This window comes from Ovis aries, chromosome 9 (assembly GCF_016772045.2).
Source record: "Ovis aries strain OAR_USU_Benz2616 breed Rambouillet chromosome 9, ARS-UI_Ramb_v3.0, whole genome shotgun sequence".
Taxonomy (NCBI): domain Eukaryota; kingdom Metazoa; phylum Chordata; class Mammalia; order Artiodactyla; family Bovidae; genus Ovis; species Ovis aries.
The window spans coordinates 32,785,011-32,806,245 of record NC_056062.1 but is presented as its reverse complement, the minus strand read 5'-3'; the positions used below and the strand labels follow the sequence as shown (position 1 = coordinate 32,806,245).

Below are 21,235 nucleotides of genomic sequence, written 5' to 3'. Positions count from 1 at the left end.
AACAGGTTTATGAAATGCTTTCTAATCATACAACAAATGATTAGGTTCCAAATGTTCTTTCTTTTTCAGTAGTTTGTCTGTCTACATGTCAGCCTGATTAGGTAGGACAGCTCCCCACACCCTGATTCTTGTTTAATAGAAGTGGTTGGTGGGTCTGTGCTGGAGATGGATCACAGCAGTCCTGCCCATTCTGTGGGTGTGGAGGGAGCTTTGTGCCTGTGTGTAAACATGAGAAGTTTCTGTGGGGAAGGGCATGTGCCGGTCTCCAGAGGTGCCCTGAATGAAGGAAGACTGAGAGCCCCTCGACCCTTGCAATGCCAGCACCTCAGTGCATCCTGGTTTGTTCTGTCTATGTGCGTATTTATCCGTCAGCTAGTGTTTGTTGAGTGCCTGTGTGGGATCCAGTGATGCGCCCCCATCCTCAGAGCTCTTGGGCTAATTTGGAAACAGGGGTGGCAAGAGAGGCCAGAGAAGAAGTTCAGCCACCAAGCCAGCAAGTGTGACTTTCTGTCACAGCCCAGGTGTCAGGAGGAGGTGGGGCCCATACCCAATCTGCTCCGATCTGTCACAGTTACTGTCCCGAGCTGCCTGCAAGCCACCATCTTCAGGCTGGGCCTGGGCCCCAGACACAGTTCCAGGGTGTTTTCTGTCCTTGACTTTCTTAGTGATGAGATGGGCCATTCCTGCCCTAGACCTGGAGTCAGCCAAACCCCCAGGAAGCTCTGGTCTCCTGTCAGAAAACAGTGTTTACAGATCACAGACAGGATGCCAGGGATTCAAAATTCAGTATTTTTAAAGTGATAAAAAGAGACTCCAGTTTTACATGGGATGTTTAGTTTCCATAAGCACACAGTTTGATAAAGGTAGTGTTCCTCGGGACAGCTAAGGTGACGGGCAGAAGATGGTCAGCTCTGCACCACACCCGAGCCCAGCAGCCTCACCCAGCCACCCGTGCCTTCTCTCCAGTCCAGGCAGAGCGAGCATGTGCTCCTCCAGACAAAGTGGGGAGACACTCCTGGTGCTCCCTGCACAATGCACCACAACTCACTGAACTGAACAGGATCGCAAGGTGCCCCGGTGATCGTGCGGAGCAACAAGACAGTCCTCACAAACGGAGACGCTTCCTGGAAAATCATCAGTTCATAAATACACAGAGCTATGGGCTTCCCTGGTGGCTCCATGGTACAGAATCTGCCTGCCAGTGGGGGAGACACAGGTTCTACTCCTGGTCCAGGAAGATCCCACATGCTGCTGGGCAACTAAGCCCATGGACCACAACTCCTGACCCTGTGCTCGAGAGCCCAGGAACCACAATTACTGAAGCCCATACACCCTAGAGCCCATGCTCCACAACAAGAGAAGCCACCGCAATGAGAAGCCCACAGCTAGACGGCAGCCCCCCACTCGCTGCAACTAGAGAAAAGCATCCGCAGCATCAAAGACCCAGCCAAATAAGTAAATAAAAATTATATATATAAAACCACAGAACCATTTCAAGCACCATATATTTTGATGCAACAGCTTCACATACAAGAATCCATTCTGGGTAAGTAAAAAAAAAAAAGCTGTGAGTGTGTTTATTTCAGCAAAAAAACATCAGAAGCAGAGAGGGGTTTGGAGAAGGAAGAACAAAAGAGGCCCATGCAATGTGGTGGACTGCATGTGGCCCCCGGACTCCGTCACCGTGGCCAGCAGCATCCAGGGCTTGATCTGAGCCTCTCGTGCCATCCACACTGCATCTTCACAACCAGCGAGGACAAGGACCCACGTCACAAGGAAAGTGGGACACGAAGCAGCTGCGGGAGGCGTGGGGTCACAAAGCAGAGTCCTGACCTGCCGGCTTCTTACCCCCTACCGTGGATGGGATCGGTGACTCGGGTGCTGTGCCAGGATGTGGTGGAGAAAGCATGTCTCCTATTCTGTGACTAGACACACACACACTTGTTCACACTTGGGCACGGCATTCATGAAATACTCTTGTATGCATGACCACAGTCAAAACTCCCCAGTGTAAATAATGTGCATTTTTCTCAAAATCATTAATGGAATTTGCACTTATTTTTGATGCTTCTTTCCTTAATCTTTCAGTAGTATATGTTACTTTCACAGTCAAAAGAACAGCCATCACCAAAAACTGCTACACAAAGGAAGAGAAGTTGATCCGTGATTAAATTTTGGTTTCTGGACCCAAGTCTGTCTGCTTATTAAAGATTTTTAACTCTTAAGCAGAATGCAAATATTAGCAATTTTATTACTCACTTTATGCTTTGATTTTAGGGGGTCTGCTTGGCCGTAGATGCTGTGAAAAGCTTCCTGACCCTCTCTGCTCTCTGGAGGAACTTGTTTCCTGCCTTTGGATATGTTTTAGAAGTAGGTACGGAAACCATACATTATTTCAAAACAATGAATTTATTGTTGGGATCCCTGTATACTTATTTCTTTCTGAGCAAACTTGGTTTATAAAACCAGTTGTTACAGGACTGCCTTGTGGCGGCCCTTCTAAAGTTCCCAATCATTTTTCCCTTTTAGTAATTTGGCACCAAATCTCAGCTGTTTGGAAGTTGTCTTGTTCCCTCAAGCACATTTTGGAATGTGCAAACAGTCCAGATAATAAAATTGTGCCGATAACTTGAGTCACTAAAAAGTAGAGCCCTTCATGACTGTCCCAGGTGTCAGCTCCATCATATGCCTTTCTACGAAGCCTCCACACCTGAGCTTGGCTGAGCCACCGGCCCACTCCAAGGCTGGTCTGGACCCAACCTTCTCCCCATTAGCGAGTGCGTCCGCAAGGTCTCCGTGACACTCAGCTCTCCTGTATCCGTGGCCGAATCCAGTGTTCAGGGCACTACCCTAGTATGGGCCGCAGTTGTGTCCCTATCAGGGTCTGACCCGCCTAGAGGTCAGCAGGCAACAGCAGGACTTGGAGAACTGATGGCAGGAGGAAAGGACCCCAGAGAGCATGGGCCCACTCCCCTCAATGCCTCGGTTCCTCTGCTCCAGGCAGCCCACTGCAGCCAGTGTAGACACCTGGTCCTTCATCATCCTGTGCCCCTGTCCCCCTCAAGATGATCAGCGTAAACTTTTTCTGACCCAGTTTCCAGAACTGTTTGAAAGGTGGGGAGTGGGCACGCACACGTGCACACACACATGCACACGCATGTACACACGTGTACACAGACCCCACATCTCCTCCCACTGCAAGCCCTGAATCGCAGGGCTTGGACTCCGTCCGGCTCCTTTCCTTTGACAAAGCTCAGACTGTTGAGAGAGGGGAAATTTGAGTCAAAACAAATCAAACGGTTGTGCTGCAGGTCGTGAGGCTGTGTGATTAAGTCGGCAGCAAACAGCATGCGGGGACCGGCCGTCAGAGGGCACGGAGCAAACCCGCTTGTCTTTGAAAGTTTCCCTTAGAAAGAAATATTTGGGTTCCAGTATCGACCGGGAAGCGGCCACCTGCTGACCTTGACTCAGGAAGCAGATAGCGCCCCACCACCTGCAGCCCCAGGCCTCCCACTCTGACCAGCCCGCCCCCAGTCTCCCGGCTCCATCCGTCCACACAAATGGCAGACTCCCCCACACCCTCTCCCCGGAGGACACAGAGCAGCTCTCCTCCCTGCCTTAGCAGCCTACATGGCATCCTCGACTCTGCGTAAGAGCACAGCAGCACAGCAACCCCTGCTTCCCGGGGTCCGTTCTTGGCCTCCCCGCCCCCCCGCCCCCCACCACCGCCGCTCAAGCAAATGTGAGGAGTAACTCAAACGCAGGGGAACAGCTCTAGGCTCCTCTTGGCTCCAAGGTTGTGCCATTGTTTCTGGGAAGCACCTCCCAGCTTGAACAATTGTCAGCGTAAGACAGGATTACCCTGTAAGCATCCTTCTTGCGTGACTTTAAACTTTTCATGAATCCTGAAGGCTGAAAGAGCCGTGGAACTGCACTCCTTGCCCACAGTCTTACCTTGACCAGCCTGCCATGAAGTGGGCAGTGGGCCCCACAGCTTCTCTTCCTGGCATTTCTGAAGAATTTTGGGTCTGCTTTGACCCCCTGAAACCATCAAGAAAGAGAGGAAGCTGAAAACAGAGGGACATGAGCTTAGAGTCAACGTGATACCAGCATCCCGTCGGGACAGGAGGGGACGTGCTGTGCTGCTTCCTCAGGACCACGGCTCATAGGTCCCTCTGTCCCCAACCCCGTGCAGAGAGCCCACCACCTCCCCCAAGAAAGCGCCTCCTGACAGCCGCGCTGTGGTAGAGGGTCCCGCAAACATGACATCACCTTCTAAATATAACAGCAGATGCGAGAGCCACATGCCTACAACATCAGAAAAGCAATTCAAATGCAAAACCAAAGGCTTGCCTTCCAAGTCTTTGTGCGGATTCTCTGTAAATGTGCACCACATGTCGGCTGTTTACAGAGGAGAGGTCCCTGCTCTCAGGATCACACATGTGGCGGACACGCCAGCCTCATGAGGGAAAGTTGGGGAGCACTCACCCAGCGGGGCCCGGGTTCCCACACTGCCCAGTGGGTCAGAGCAGGAGAGGTGGGAAACCGACTAAGCCCGAGGTCCAGGGCCCACGGCCCCAGCTGGCCAGGGGGCACCTGCGCCCAGTGATCACCTTCCCAGAGCCAGAGGACAGTGCAGAGGTCAGGACAGATGTGCAAACTCGCCGGCTCTGCGACTTTCCCGTGGTCCTGTGTAGTCGCCTCATGTATATACACCTTCGTGTGCACACACATGCCTACACATACATACACAGGCCCGTGCACACACACACACCATGGCCCAGGTGTGGTCCTGAGGATGACAGGCTGTCATCAAAGCTCTTGGGGTTTGTGTGGGAATTCATGGTGGGGCAGGGGGCAGGGGGTTGGGGAAGAGACACCTGGGATGACTGGCACCTGCCCACCTTGCTCTTCCCACCTCCCCGAGGAAGAGGTGCCAGCTTGTCCCTCCCCCACCCTTTCCTACCTGCCCCAAGATCCCCCACACTCCACCCCGGCTGCCTCATACCCCAACCATGCCATGGTTTCCTCCCTTTCTTGGGCCCATCGCTCACTTGGTCTGGGCTCACTTCTTCTAGGACTGCTGATCACCTTCCCCTCCTATCCACCTCTGTCAGGATAAGCAGTGGGCCAGTCACTGTTTCAAGAGCTGGAGGCTCAGAGCTGCCCTCCCCAAGCTTGGGGCCCAGACAGAGGGCACCGGCCTGACGGGCAGAGGCTGTCATCACTGCCTGTGGGTCTGGGCATGGGTAGGGGCTGGAAGAACTGCTGAATCACCAGCCCAGAAGGTGTCTGCAGCTCTGTGTCCTGGGCTCCTAACCCATGTTTCTCACTGAATCCTGCTTTTCATCTGTAAAATAAGATTAAAACTACCTACATTATAGAGCCCCCATAAGAATTAAGTGAACAACATGTGGAAGTGTTCTATAAGGTGAAAATTGTATTTTGCAAACATTATGATCATGACCAGGAGTGAAGTGAGGATGCAGAAGCAATCTGTTGGGAAAAAAACAAAGAAAAGAAAACCCAGGAGGAATCCAGTATTACAGTGTAGCAGCAGCCTGCTCTCTGTGGGGTTCCTCTGGGCAACCCTCAGCCCCCAGCCACATCCACCCTCTGATCACTCACTGAAATCAAGGCTTGTTCCTCGGATTTCTCACACTGAAGGTCGCTCACCTGAGTCAGGTAGAAGAGCTCTCGTCCATTCTCCCCCAAGCTGCTTTCTGTCTCAGAAACCACGGGCCCAGATGTCAGGAGCATACCCTTACTCTCTACTGACCCATCTGAAGAATCTCAGAACTCTGTAATTTTAATCTCGCTTTAGTTCTAGACTTTTATTATGAAGTTTGAATGAATTCAGAGCTTGAGCAAATATATTTTCTGTCCCAGCAGTTGCATTTAAAAAAAAAAAAGCTGAAAACAGAATCCGATAAGGTGAATTAACTCTAGCATGAAGTGTATAGTAAGGCAGGGGCTTCCCAGGTGGTGCTATAAGAACCCACCTGCCAGTTCAGGAGACACAAGAGACACGCGTCAGTCCCTGGGTCGGGAAGATCCCCTGGAGGAGGGCATGGCGACCCACTCCAGTATTCTTGTCTGGAGAATGCCATGGACAGAGGAGCCTGGTGGGTAGTAAGGTAACTTGTGTCCTACACAGAAATACACATGACTGCGCCACCCCAGGGGGCTCCTGCCCAGCTACTCTGTGCTCTCTGCACACATTCCCAAAGGGGAGGAAAACGCACTCCCATCTGGAAAGTGAGAGATGCTCTAGAAAATGCAACACTGCAGACCTGGGGGAAGTGACCAATGCTGCCTTCTGCTCATTCTGAAAGCAGCATCTATCCTTTCCCCTTCTACCCACCCCCCACCTTCTTTCTGCCTATCAGGAAATGTTCCTAAAGCCTCATGTGTATAGCAGACTGGCCCTGCAGCTGGGAGCTGCATCCAGCATGCCTGCCAGGGGCCCATCTCAGGGACGGGGGATGAGGAGATCGCAGGACGCCCCTGCCACGTTATTCAAGTCCAGGCCCAGGGCTACATGGTGCTGCCATGGCCCCTCAGGGCTGGCGCTCTGGGCCTCTGGGATTAACAACAGAGCCTGCAGTGCTGAACATTATGCCCCATGCCTGGTGGATGGTGAGGGATCCCAGAGCCCAGAGAAACCGAGCTGACATTTCCCAGGGAGATAAGCAGAGGACAGGCTCCGCAGAGCCTTCAGGGAGCAACGCCAGGCACACACTCCAGAAGGTCCCCAGCCACTCCAAAGATAAAGACATGAAACCCTTGAAGATCTGAATTCCTGCCTAACTTTATCAAGACGGCGGACTTAAGACAAAGAGGCTGTTCAGCAACTCTGGGAAGGAGACTGCGGTTTCTCAAACTGAGTGGCTCCCAGGGTTTCTTTCAGGAAGGGGTCGGAGCATCCCCACTCCGTCTCTCTGCAGCCAGCAGGGCTGTGCTCTTCCACATACAGGCCTGTGGACCTCCCCCCCGACCCATGGAAGCCCTGTGAGGCAGTACTGGGTTACCCCTTGTTTACAGATGGGGAAACTGAGTTTCAGAGGTGAGGAGCCTACCCGAGTTTGCAAGCCTGAGGCTTGACTGCTCTGCTGTCTGCCTGCTGCCGTGTCTCTGTGTTTAAAGCACACAGAAACCCACTCAGGCCAGAAGAAACAGCCAGGACCATGCTGCGCAGGCCCCAGGCTGACCCTCAGAGTCTGCGGTGCCACCTCGGGCCACACACGGGCCCTGTGCCTGCCCCTGAACTGAGCATCATGATGGGAGGAGGGGTGGCCTGTGGCGCTAGGAAGGTCTGAGGTCCGGGTCCCTCCAAGAAGAGGAGGCGGGGGAAGGTGGCCTCCCCACCTGAAAGCTCAGCACGTCTGAAGGTCGGGCAGGGAGGTCAGGTTTGGGAGAAGCACAGACTCACCCCCAAGACCAGAGCACAGGAGGCCAACCTTGAGCAGACCTCGCAGGCCGAGGCTTTCAGCTGGAAGACACCAGCTTGTATTTTTAAATATTATTTTTATTTTTATTTTTATTTTGTATTTTTAAATATTTTTAAGTATTTTTAAATATTTAAATATTTGCACCTTTACCTTATCAAGAATTCCAAATTTTATTACATGACTATTACCTAATGGCAACCAAGCTTTACATAAAAATGGAATTAACATTATCTGAGGGAATAATCCGCCCTCACAATCAACTGGAGCTCTAAGTAGAATGATGTCAAAGTCGGGAAGCGCCCATGTACAGTGTGGACTCTGGACAAACGCAAGCGCCTGGCTTACTTGTTGAATAAACAATCTGCACCTTAGTCTCTTCACTGGCTCATCAATTCATACAGATTTCTCATGAGTCAGTGCGAACTTACTTACACGTTAGAGATAATATGATTGCAGAGGCCTGTTACATCAGTGTTTAACTTTTACAACCCTCCAAGTGATATCGGTCTGCCCGCTTCCCACATAAGACGGCTTTGCTCTGCGGCTCAGTGCAGCATCACGTATCTCCTGCCTGTCAGGGACATACAGCAGGCATTAGGGATAAACCTAAGCAAAATAACATCCATTCTTGTTCTCACAGGAAGAAAGATACATTGTGTGCTGTGATGAAGGGAAGCTCACAGTCTCTAGAAACTCAAACAGGGGTTCTTAACTCAGTCTTGAAAGGGGAGCAATTTAGGCCCCAAAAAGGCAAAAAATAAAGGATGGGAGTGAGTTTCAAGCAGAGGAGACACAGAATGGGAGTGTGGGCAGAGAAGGCAGCTGACATTTCTGGCCTGATGGAGGCAGCTCCATCTAGCAGATTCTCACATGAGTCACAATATAAGCCATGGTGTGACCTAAGCTTTCCATTAGCCAGACTAAGAGACTAAGAGGAAAATAGGTGAAATCAGTTTAAAATGTTTTTACCCCATTTATCTAAAATATTACCAACTCTACACATAACTGATACAAAATTTACTTTGTTGTTCAGTAGCTCAGTCGTGTCTGACTCTTTGTAACCCCATGGACTGCAGCACACCAGGCTTCCCTGTCCTTCACCATCTCCCATAGTTTGCTCAAATTCATGTCCATTGACTCAGTGATGACATCCAACCATCTCTCATCTTTCATTACCCCCTTTCCCTTCTGCCTTCAGTCTTTCTCTGCTTCAGGGTCTTTTCCAACGCTCTTCGCATGAGATGGCCAAAGTATTGGAGCTTCAGCTTCAGCATCAATCTTCCTAATGAGTATTCAGGGTTGGTTTCCTTTATGATTGACTGGTTTGATCTCCTTGCTGTCCAAGGGACAGGGACAAAATTACTAATGAGGCCTTTTACCATCTTTACACCCAAGGAGCAACTCTGCTTGGATTGTCCAGTGTCTGCCCTGGATGAAGAGCCCAGGGTCACAGGCTCAGGGCCGGGGAAGGGGAGGATCAGATAGGCTGGAGAAGTGAACAGTCCCATGAACGAGTCACTGGAAGTGGGGGGAACACAGGCGGAGAGAGGGGCTTGCAGGGTCAGTGCAATCTGAAGGAAGCTGACACTGGGCCCAGGAGAAGGAGGCAGAGCTAGAAAAGCCAGACCCTGAGGCTGAAGGGTGGGTGGAGTCTGGTGGGTCTGTGTGGGGAGCTCAGCCAGGGAGCCCAGCCGCAGACAGACAGTAGGAACCCAGTCGTTGGTGCAGAGCCGGAGACTGCAGCAGGCTGGCAAGAGCTCCTGCTGTGCTCAGCGCAGTGCAGCTGGTCACACACAAGACGCCCGTGTGTCACACAGACAAGTTCATGTCCCTGTGTCACCGTATAGCCCTCTCCCTGCTCTGAGGGTGGAAGGGGTAGAAGCAGAGCCACCAGTTTCAAACTCGGGGCCACACTGGGGAACAAGCTCCTGGGGCAAATCCCAGCTCACAAAGAAGAGGGGCAGGGGGATTTTCCTGGGCTCCCTGGACCCCACCATCTGCTAAGGGGACGGAGCAGGCAGACACCACCTGCTGCCCACCCAGCCCCCCTGCTGGCAGTTTGGACCCTGCAGCTCACACCAGCCACGCGCCGTGCGAAGGAACCACCACCCATGGCTGTGGGCCTTCCCTGAGAAGTGGCATCTGGTCCTGGGAGCCCCGAGCTGGTTCCTCAGAAGCCTTGGGCTCTGGCCGGCTGTCCCTGGGGAGATGCCAACTGTGCTGCCCTTCCTGCTGGTCATTTGGTGAGTAGGTGGGCGTGGGCCTCCAGCAGGTGTTCACCGTTCCTTCTAGAAAGGCCAGGTGCTGTCCAGCACTGGATTTGTTGTGGATACCACCTGTCTGCTCACATGCGAAGATCCTCTTGAAGGGAACAGAGAGTAACAGAGGGGATGGGCGAGAACCTGCCTGACCTGCCAGGCAGAGCGTGGACAGGAGCCCCGAGGCTCCAAGTGGTGCCCTCAGGAGGCAGCTTCCGGGCTGTGTAGAGCCATGTAGAGCCGTGCAGATGCGTCCTGAGCAGAGCGGGGTACTGGGGCCAAGGAGGAGACAGCTGATGTTTGGGAAAAGGAAGTGGTCTTATGCTTGGGAGGGAGGTCGGGGCTGCCCACAGCTTGGAAAGCCCAGACAGAGGGGACCAGGATGCTGAGAGTTGTCAGGAAACGTGAGCCAGCTGCGGGTCTGTGATTCAGGAAGGCTTTTGGAGGGGCTCTCTGCAGGGTGTAGACACAAGGCTGTGGCCAACTGGATGGAAGCAGGGAGACTTGGTGGGGTGGGGCGGGGGGGTGAGCATAGGCCATGTGGGATGAACCAAAGGACAGCAGTGGGAAGGGAGGTGAGGACCCCTAGGGAGGCCACAGAGAGAGGAAACGGGCAGGAAGAGCAGCTGGGCATGCAGGCAGGGGTGGACGGAAGTGCTCCTGGGGCCCCCATTGTCTCACTCAGTGGACAGAGTGGGCAGTGGTCTCATTTCCTGAAATGGGATTTCTGCAGGGGAGGAGAGGGCACCACCACTGAGGTCGTAGCCATGCTGTCTCTGAAATTCCCGGCAGGTGTCCTGGAGGGCAGGTGGCTGTGAAGCTGGGCCTCTGAGGACAGACCCACGACAAACTGGGGCTTCTGAGTGACATGGACCAGGTCTGGACAGGACCCCCCACGTGGGGGCAAGTGAGCCAGGCTGGGGAAGCAGGGTGAGCAGGTGGCAGGATGAGCTGAGGTTGAGATGCTGACTCCAGGCTCTGGGGAGCCGGCCCCGCACCTGGATGGGGGAGATCAATGGCAGGTGGGTGGACCCCTGAGAACCAGGTCAGCCCATCAGAATCTCGCATCTTCCCATACCCTAGACAAGCCCTAAAATTGCTAACTGGTGGTATCTGTTTTCAGTGATCAGCAGACATCTCTTGCTGTTAACTGGATTGTCTTCTCAGCCAGGAGCTCCTATATGTCCTGGTTCCTCTCTGACCTTCTCAGGATGGTCCCTTGAGCTACTGAGAGGCCACCTCTGGACTACAGTCCTCTGTACGGTCCCCAGATGAAACACAAATCACACATTTAGGTTGTGCATTCTCCTCTGTCCACACCCGGGAAGCAAACGCTTGTCCACAGTGGTCTGGACCCCTCTCCTCCACTGAAGGGGGCAGGTGATAACTGGATGTTCCTGTGAAAGTCTCTGAAGCTGGGGGGTGTGACAGGGCAGCAGACCTACCAGGTCTACCAGGTGGCCAGACACCAGCCCCAGCAGGTGAGAACAGGCAGCAGGCGGACTCCAGTTTCCCACGCCTACGAGTAGGGCTACAGACAAGGACTCCCCAGGCCAGAAGAGGAGCCTGGTGTGGTTTCAGTCTCCCAGGGGAATGGTGACAACTGTGTGAGGACAGATTGGGTTGGGGCAGCAAGAGCAGCGAAGTCTCACATTGCTCGTTCCCTCACTGTGAAAACCTCATCTTCTGTTTTCTTCTAAAGAGCATTATCCCAAAGGTTAGACTGATTCAGCTAAACTGTCTCCTAAAAGTTTGATTATTGAAAAAGTCTGGTGACCACTGTCCTCTCCCCCTGAGCCCTTCCCCTCCCCCAGCCCTGAGGTTACTCTTCAATATAGAAACACCCTCCTCAGTGCTTCTGGATGTCCTCCCCCTCCAGCTCATCCAAGCCCATGGCCAGGCTCATTCCTGTTCTCAGCAGAGGGGACGGGTGCCTCTGCCAGACTTCCTGCAGCTGCCTTCTCTCAGAGCCTGTGCTCTAGTTTCCCAACTTGAAAGGTGTCCCAGAAAGGCTTGCCTCATCCCATTACCCGGGGGAGCCTAGCATCCCCAGGGACAACAGACAACAGCTGGTCCAGGCGCAGGCATCCAAGCTTCTGAGGCCACGACCAGCGACCGCGAGGATCGACCCAGGGAAGGCTGAGCGGCTTTCCCCAGCCACCAAGCCGGGCTGGGCGGACGGCAGAGCTGCGGCTGGGACCCGGGGTCCTGGTCCTGTCTGGAACATGGGCCATCCTGTGCCAGCTCCCGTGGCGTCCTAATCGTTTCCATCTTGGTAACGGCTGCCATATCACACAGCTATGGCTTCACAGGAGACTATTCCAGATGAGAAGCAGAGCTGCGAGCGAAGAATGCTTGTTACAGCAGAGCTACTTTTGGCCATGGAAAGAGGAGTGTGAGAAACTGATCTGGCCAAGAGCTTCCTTCTTCATGTTCTCAAAATTAGAGCCACGTCCCGCCCCTGTGCTGACAACACCCAGGACAGTCGGGATAAACGAGCCTCCCAGAAACCTTGTGAACAGCAGCCTGGGGGGTCAGTGGCCACCTGTCCTCTGGGACAGGGTCCTAAATTCCCCAGTCCACAAGCCTTCCTCCACACAGGAGGGACCCACTCTCTTAGGATTTGGAAATAAATAATGTTTATTCTCCTGAGGCTACATCTCGGGGTGCAAAGTGACTGATTTCTAGAGATAAACACTGACAAACCATGTCCTCAACCTGAGCAGAAATCAGGGCTGAATGTCCAGCCTGTAGGGCTGGAGGCAGGGACATGGGTGAGTGGCATGAACAGGCTGCGTGGGCATACTCTGCAGCCCCCAAACCCCTCGGACCACAAGATGAAGGGTGGGGGGGGCGGGTCCTGGCAGCATGTCTCCGGGCCTGGGGGCAGGAGGGTCCCTCACGAGCACTGGTGTGTGGCTGCCCATGGCCACATGGGTCAGGCAGCCAAAAACCACACCCCAGCTTTCAGAACCCTCCTCGCCTCCTCTCACTGCAGCAGAGCAAGAGGGAAGAAAGAATTGTGGCTAAGACCATTTCCGAGCAGAGCGGTCACTGCAGGGGGCAGGGACTCCCCACCAGAGGAGGACACGGTGGGCAACCAGGTGGCCCCGGAGATGCTGCGGGCCGTCGGGGAGGGGGGTCGCACAGGAAGCACCTCCTGTGAGTGAGAAGTAAAGTGTGCGGTCAGCACGGGGGTGGGCAGCTAGAGGAAGCAACCCTGAACCGTGTCCTGAAACACAATGTGTCCGTGCTGACCAACCGAGAGCTGCAGGAAAAGTGTTTTGACTTGTATATCCTTTCCACAGACAAAGAGCTCTGTGTATCAGTATCTATTTAATCGGCTGTGCTTTCAGGACAGCTGCTGAGAGATGACCCCGGTCCTAAATCGGGACGGAGCTGATGCTAACACGGGATAAACACAAACCACCTGGCAGCATCTCCACAGAGAACCCCACCGTCGGATTCAAGAGACAAGTCTCAGCTGGCATCACACAGACCCCTCAGACGACCAACAGCTCGGGAGGCTGTCCTGGCCTCTCCTCAAGCCGCCTGGGTCCACTCACCTTCACCTGCCCCAGTTCCAAGACCTTCAGAAACTGACTCCACCACACCTATGAAATGAGAATGGTGCTAACACTCACCTGGTGGTCTGAGAAGCAAGGAGGACCATCTTGTTTGCATAATATCATCAAGAAAGAGAAGGATGCTTTGTTTCAGGTATGACTATGAAATAATCATAAAATACTACTACCTTTCTGTTACAAGCACAGCAGAATCCCAAGTCTACAACCCCAACCTTTGCAAAGTAACCAGTTAAAAGTTTGAAACTGATACATTTGAAAATACTGAGCTACAGGAAAGATATGAATGATCTTCTTAGGTGATAATTTGATTCTGTTACACTGAAGGTGTTCGGAAGACAGCGTCTGCTCAGGGCCGTCAGAAATAAGCTCTTCTTCGACCGGCAGCTGCCAACCAGGATGGAGCAAGAGGAGCAGCCACGGGCCCCTAGAGGGCTGTTGCCTGTATGGGCAGCTCTCCAGGTAAACCCTCACTTCCATGCTCCTCCCCACAGTGGCCTGGGGACCCCTCAGGCCATTTACTCAGGAATTTGAAAGGATTTCTGTTTTTATTCTAGAAAAATTATGTTCACACAACAATGTATATGTGAATGCTTTTGGAAGCATTATTTGTAATAGCCAAACACAGGGGCCAACTCAGGTGTCCTTCAGCCATGAGTGGTTACAGGAAAGGTGTTCTTCCAGAATGTGGAAGATGCTCAGACGGAAAGGATGCAGAAACCGGACAAAGAGGACAGGCCTCAAGGAATGACGCTCAGCAAGGACACCTCCCACACACATTGGACAACGCACGAAGATGGAAGAGGCTGTGCTCACCAGGGGTAGGGGTGGGGGTGACCCCAAAGGGAAGCACAGGGACCCTGGTGATGGGGATAAATAAACAGATAAACAGACTCTCACCATGGGCAAGTCTGCAGCTGCACAAACTCAGCTTTAGCTTCTGATGTGGAGGTGTCGGTCTGTAAGTTCATGGGGCGTTACCTAGGGAGACAGGGTGAATAGTCATGGGTGTCTCTGCATCGTCTATCTCACAGCTGCACTGATTCTTCATCTCACATAAAGAGTTTAAAAGCATATACACACTACTCTGTGTATGCAGATAACTAACAAGGACCTAGAGTACAGCACAGGGAATTCCACTCAATAATGATCTAAAGGGAAAAGAATCTTAAAAAGAGTAGACATATATATGTCTAACTGAATCCCTTTGCTGTACAGCAGAAACTAATAAATCATTGTAAATCAACTATACTACAATAAAATTTTTTTAAAAAAATATATTATTTGAGGGAAAATTTGTGACCCAGAACTCAGGTCCACAGCTTCCTACAGAGCTTCCTACGGAGCTGGCTGGCCCCTCTTTTTTGGAGAGAATTGCCTACTGACTTTAATCAGTAAAGAGCCTCGGAGCTCAGGTCAAAGACTCAGGCTGGCCCTGCCCCCCTGGTGCCGGTCACCCTGAGGCAGTGCTCTGAGGCCAGGCCCTCACTCATCCTGGGTGTGGCTCCCAGGCCTGAGAGGACACCTCTGTGACTGCAGTGTGAACAGACGGGCCCTCCTCCCTCCCTCCCTGCAGCCCCCGTTCCTGCTGTGCCTCCCAGGCTCTGTCGCCTATAGCCACTGAGGGTGGGGGGTCCACATGCCTCTCTGCAGGACCGAGGCCCCAGACAGGCTGAGAAGACTGCTGCAGACCCAAAGCCCGGACTCAAGCACAGAAGAAGGGCAAGTGGCCATGGGCCCTGCCTGACACGTGTGTGTGAATGCGTGTGGTCAGCTCTGTGTCCAGCACAGGACTCAGCCTGTCTCGGGTCCTGGCAGTAGTGATGATGGGCTTGCACCGCGGTGATCACACTGACCCAGCTGGTAGAAGGGACAGGCTCTCCAGAGAAGGAATCCACGTCTCAGGTTCCCTTCTTGTGACTCTGCCCTGTGCTCTCACCGGGACCATATACGCAGACGGGTGGCCAGCAAGGTGGGGCCCAGGCCACTGACTGACAGGGCCGTGGGCAGCCCGAGGGCTGGCCAGGCCTCCTCCTCTCTCTGCAGACAGCAGTCAGGCCTCCTCCAGATCCCATGGGTAGACGGGCACCTCCTGGCCTTCCCTCATGCTCTGTGATGAAAAACAGGAGGAAAACAGCCGGATCTGAGCTGCCTCTGAACAGGATGCATGGGGGTGTCACCCAAGTGGAGTGGAAGGATGGAGCGGGGTCACGACCCTCCCTCGGGAGGTGGGTGTCATTCGGGGGTGGCCCTTCCTGCTGACGCTTGGCTTTCCAAGCCCTCTGCTGTCTGTGACCCACACAGTCATGTTAACACAGAGACACACGGGAGGAATTCAGGTGTAAAAACCAATGACTAGACACCAACACTCATGTCTGCAGTCACGAGGGTGTTTACTCTGCATGCAGTCACTTCCGCCTCCCACCCTGCATCTTCCTGCCACCACCACCGCCCCCCCTGCCCACTGTGAGAAGTGGTCCCCAGAGGAGGCTGAAATACCCACAGGGGCTGGGGGGCTAAATAGGCCGGACTCTGTGCACAGAACCCTCCCAGGGGTCAGTGCTGGCTCAGGGGCCACAGCCCATGTGGGCCAGGCACTGGAAGGAAGCCAGCAGGGGGACAGAGGCACTCAAGGCGTTCCTAGAGCCCCTGCACCTCAGGCCTGATGGTTCCCCTGGGGATTCTATGGTAATAAGATGGAGACGCAGGACACCCCACGTCAGTCTCCCCTGCTCTCATCATCACCGGTGAGGACATAACCCCCTCCAACCTGGGAATCCCCGGACATTCACCACAGGACCAGAGATCAGGCCAGCAGTGTCCACGCACAACAAGCCCAAACAGGAAAGCAGGTGCCTGGGTGGGCCCTCTACGGGGTACAACCCTCTGGGCATGTGGTCACCACCAGGCATGTGGTCACCACCAGGCTGATCAGGTTGAGAGAGCAGGGGTCCGTCTCCGTGTCCAGGAGCATAAGGAATGGGGATGGGGGCCTCCCGGGAAAGAAATCCACTCCTACTCATAGACGCGGAGTCGGGCCCCAGAGAGGCTGTGTGACCACTAGCAGAATGCCTGACTCCCCTGAGCGGGCCCGTGGTGGAAAGCAGTCCCATAATAAAGAGCAGACGCCAGCACTCCCCTCCATCTGCAGGAGGGACCCAGACATCGGCATTCCTGCCCTCTGTTTCCTCTGCTTCCACTGAGATGTTTTGGGAACCTCTCCGCTGGCTACAAGTTTATATAACCTCTCATCTGCCAATTCTCGGAGAGAAAAACGCTTGAGGTTTTACAGAGCAGTTACGTTCACATAAAAACAACATCAAATCCTGCACTGTAATATGCGAAATAAATCCAATTTTCATCACTAATGATAATAGAAGGAAACACCATTGGAAAGAAGGCTGTTTCGTGCCTGTAACTGTAAAGAGCCTGGTAACCATCAGAGAATCTCTTGATGTAAGTGAAAGAGGAGAGTGAAAGAGCTGGCTTAAAATTCAACATTCAAAAAACAAAGATCATGGCCTCTGGTCCCATCATGGCAAATAGATGGGGAAACAATGGAAACAGTGACAGACTTTATTTTCTTGGGCTCTAAAATCATTGCAGATGGTGACTGCAGCCATGAAGTTAAAAGACGCGCACTCCTTGAAAGAAAAGCTATGACCAACCTAGACAGCATATTAAAAAGCAGAGACATTACTTTGCGGACAAAGGTCCATCTAGTCAAAGCTGTTTTCCCAATAGCCATGTATGGATGTGACAGTTGGACAATAAAGAAAGCTGAGTGCTGGAAAATTGATGCTTTTGAACTGTAGTGTTGGAGAAGACTCTAGAGAGTCCCTTGGACTGCAAGATCAAACCAGTCAATCCTAGAGGAGATAAATCCTGAATGTTCATTGGAAGGACTGATACTGAAGCTGTAGCTCCAATACTTTGGCCACCTGATGCAAAAAACTGACTCTGATAATGGGAAAGATTGGAGGCGGGAGGAGAAGGGGACAACAGAGGATGAGACGTTTGGATGGCATCACCAACTCGATTACCATGAGTTTGAGCAAGCTCTGGGAGTTGGTGATGGACAGAGAAGCCTGGTGTGCTGCAGTCCATGGGGTCTCAAAGAGTCGAACATAACTAAGTGATTGAACTGAGCTGAACCATCAAAGAACCTCCAGGGAGGACCAAGTAAGATTCTCTTTCCAGTTGTCTTCCCATTAATTACGGTGTTGAACCCCAGTTTGACCCTGGACCTCATGCACTCCTGTTCCCTGGGCACCCAGTCCTAGCATGGCTCACGTGACTGCAGGGCCAGCGCCCACATATACAGGTGGACACAGGATGAGCACACGACTGATGCAGCTGAAGCTTGGGGTCAGCTGGTGAAAGACTGAGGCAGTGACAGCGGGAAGTCTCCTGATGGGGCAAAGACAGGAGCCCACGGGCTGCTGGTCACCCAACCCCAGTATCCAGGCTTCTTGAAGTGGGTGAGGGATCTGACCTGAAGTGGTGGGAAGAGTGCTTCAGGCAGAGGCAAATATTAACGCATACATGCCTGTGTGCACGCACATGCTCAGTCACGTCCAACTCTGTGATCCCACGGACTATAGCCCACCAGGTTCCTCTGTCCATGGGATTTTCCAGGCAAGAACACTGGAGTGGGTTGTAATTTCCTCCTCCAGGAGATCTTCCTGACCCCTGCATCTCTTGCATTGGTAGATGGATAATTTACCACTAGCATCACCTGGGAAGGCCCAAGAAATGTGAGCAGAAAGCATTGGCTGGGAATTGAACCCAGGTCTCCTGAGTAGGAGGCAAGATTTCTACCACTAAACCACCAATGCCACTCATTTCAAACAGACGGAGGGGCAAACGTAAACCCTCAGAGTGAGGAGAGCATTAGCGGAAACGCACAGTGACCGGGGGCCATGGTGGCTGGAGAGGCGGGCAGTCAGGAGGCACACAGCGGCCTCTGGACCCTATCTTCTCGAGAGCAACGGTATCCCATCGACATGTGGCTGAACTACAGCATGCAGAGTCCAGGAAACAAGGCAGGCAAGGGTCAGCGCCTCTCAAGGCCACCAGAGGTCAAGCAGCAAAGCAAGGGGCTCCAGCCACTCAACAGATGCCGGCAGAGTCACTGGACATGGTCAGGCAGCGTCCTGCTCACCCCGTGCCCGTGCAGGCGCCCAGAAGCAGCCACCCTTGCTGTGGTTCTTGAGGAGGAGGGCACTTGGTGTTCCTCATGACAAGCAATTTTAAGGCGCCTTCGAATCGCTGGGTTTGGAGAAGATTCTGCACAAAGGAGGCCACGGTAGAGGGGGGTGATGGCCGCTGGCCAGGCTTCCAGGCTGGGTGACCAGCTCTCAGGCTGAGAAGCCACATTTATTTCTCTCAAGAGAAAGCAAAATGATTTACACAAATGTCACTGGTGTTCAAAACCCACCGTGACGGGGTGGAGGGAGCAGAAGGAAGCCCCGTGTTGGCTGAGGGCGGCCCACCTCCTCGGGTCTCTGGAAGAAGTTTCTCCCCCAGCACGTGCGGGCATCACAAAGGACTTACAGGGGGTCCTGGGTGAAGCACCTTAGATCTGATTTGGTGGGGATTTTACTGTTGCTTTTGTTTGGGGGGTTTTAATCAAGTTGAACAAATAGAAGCACTATCTTAGGATGAATTGTAACCAAGTTACTTTACACCTCGCTACAATCCCCAGGTCAGAAAATTGTAAAGATGGGAGATGATTTCCGAAGGACCAAACCAGTAAAATTTCCAATTTATGTCGTCTAACTTAAAGATGATGATTGTGCTGCATATTGCAGGGAGGCTCGGGGGGAGGGATAGGAGTGCTTGTGTTTTTTTAATCTAGGTAAAGTTTCAAAAACTAATGTAGATTAAGCGGGTCTGAGTGCAATTAAATTTATGAATACAGAGAAAAATATGAAGTTTTATTAACTGTGGAAGGAATGTGGGTCCTTAGCTGCCCAGCCAGTTCATGAAGACCAAGGAGATCAACTTACAGGGGTTAAATAAACACACTACTTTTTATTATAGCTCAAATGAATCCTCTTGCAGCAAAGCACCGAGTCTACAGTTGGCTTACGAGGTTTTCGTCTCCAGGGGCTCTGGATCTGCCCGGAGAGCAGGACCCACTCTGTTTGGGGCCTCAGGCTGGATTTTTCACATCCCTGGATGGTACTCATCCTATGTCCTAAATGGAAACCAGTACATAAGAAGCAGGGAGTATGAAAGGACACGTGTATGCAAAGAAGAAAAGCGCAGGGGGTGGATGGAGGGGCCAGGCTGGGCCTCGAAGTTCTGTGCTCAGAGAGTAGAGAGTGCCTGGATGGGAGCTGACACGTGACATGTGATCGTGGCTGGAGCAACTTTCAGAAATCTTAGCAAATGCACTCAGGCTGATCCTGGAGACCAGGCAGAGTAGGACCAAGGCCGGGGGGGAGGGGGGGGGGGTGGGGAGGCCACCCTCCCAATAGCTCAGCTGACCCCCACCCCCAGGACCTCCCCGCCTCAAGGCTGTGTGGCCAACCAGGAGCTTGTTAATTGTGCCAATGATTGGTTTGCCAGCAGCTCTTACAGATTAATATTTCAGGAGTTAGAGACCCAGCTGAGCATGAAAAGAGCATCCACTCCAGGTTGGGAATCACATTTCAATTCTGCGGAGAAAGAGAAAAAAGTGTTTCTTGAGTGAAGAGGACGAGACTCATTCACCTCCTGCGGCGGCAGACTCTGGCCTAAACTGGCTCCGGAGCTCAGAGCGGGGTACTCAGCTGTCTGCCAGGGCCCAGCGCCATGGGGTCCAACCCCACGGGGCCCAGCACCAGGCCGCCAGGGTTGCCCTGTTTAGAGAACTGCCCCCTGCACTTCAAGTATCTCTTAGTTTTTCTGCAGGAAAATGGCACATTGCTTAAACTTCCTGTGGTTAAAAAGTGCTTTTCAAGAATGTGTTTCCGAAACTAAAAAAAATGAGCTGAGACTGTGTGATGTTTTTCTTACAGGGACCAGAAAGGCCTGGATTCTCTGTGTCCACAGTGGGCTGGTTCCAAGCTCACAGTGAGGGCAGGCTGGGGGCCGGGGTCCGCGGGGCGGGGGACGGGGTAGGGGGTGCAAATAACCTACCCGGGGTCCCATCCAGACCTCCCTGGAGTCCAGGCCTCCCAAGGTCCCCCCAACCCTCATTTCTCCCACTCCCCGACCAGATCTCTGGCCCCCTCACCCACCCTGGCTCCCTCCCCTCTCCTGCGGTGCCCTTCCCCCACCCGGGCCTCCCTCCCAGACCCCAGCTCCTCACACCCGAGGACGGTTCCCGCACCCCCCGCGGGCTCCCCCGGGCACCCCTCCCCTGCAGGCTCCTCCTCCCTGGAGCGTTCTGGGGCCTGCCTATCATCTTCTCTAATTGTTTCCAGATTCGTGTGGGAGGTCAGGCCGCGAGCGCTGCTCCATGCCAAGTTTATAAACAGAGCAGTGTTTCCAGATGTCCGCTGGCTCCAGCCTGGCGAGCAGGTTGATTGGGACCAGAGCAGCAACAGGTGGAGCGCAGACAATGAATTCCTTGACACTTACTTACTCCCTCAACTCTCCTCCCCCCGGCTCTCAGCCCCATCTGCCACTGTCCCCACAGATCCCCAAACGCTCACATGAACGGCAGAGCCTGGAATGCAAGGAAAACAGTCATTTCCCTAATGAGGGCGGGGGTTGGGGGAGGGGGGCAGCGTCCCCATGGACATCAGAGCCTGGCTGGGCCCGCAGGAGGAGGGATTGGGCGGGGTGCCCAGCCCCTCCCTCGCCCAGGCCTCCCCAGCTCTGTCCCCAGCTGATGGCCGCCCAAGTGGGGCTGCTCCTCACAGCAAGTGTTCTAGGAAACGCCTGGGCTTCTCAGGAAAAGGACAGACAACAGGGTTCAGGCCCGCTGCATGCTCAGGGATCCAAAGGG

The 21,235-nt window shown here is 53.3% G+C and overlaps 1 non-coding gene across 1 annotated transcript; it reads right to left on the bottom strand.

The window, feature by feature from the left end:
• Window positions 1-18,060: 18,060 nt before the first annotated feature.
• TRNAR-CCU (transfer RNA arginine (anticodon CCU)) lies at window positions 18,061-18,131 on the bottom strand. Its single transcript has one exon. It is a non-coding gene; the product is annotated as a tRNA-Arg (tRNA).
• Between the last annotated feature and the right edge of the window lie 3,104 nt (window positions 18,132-21,235).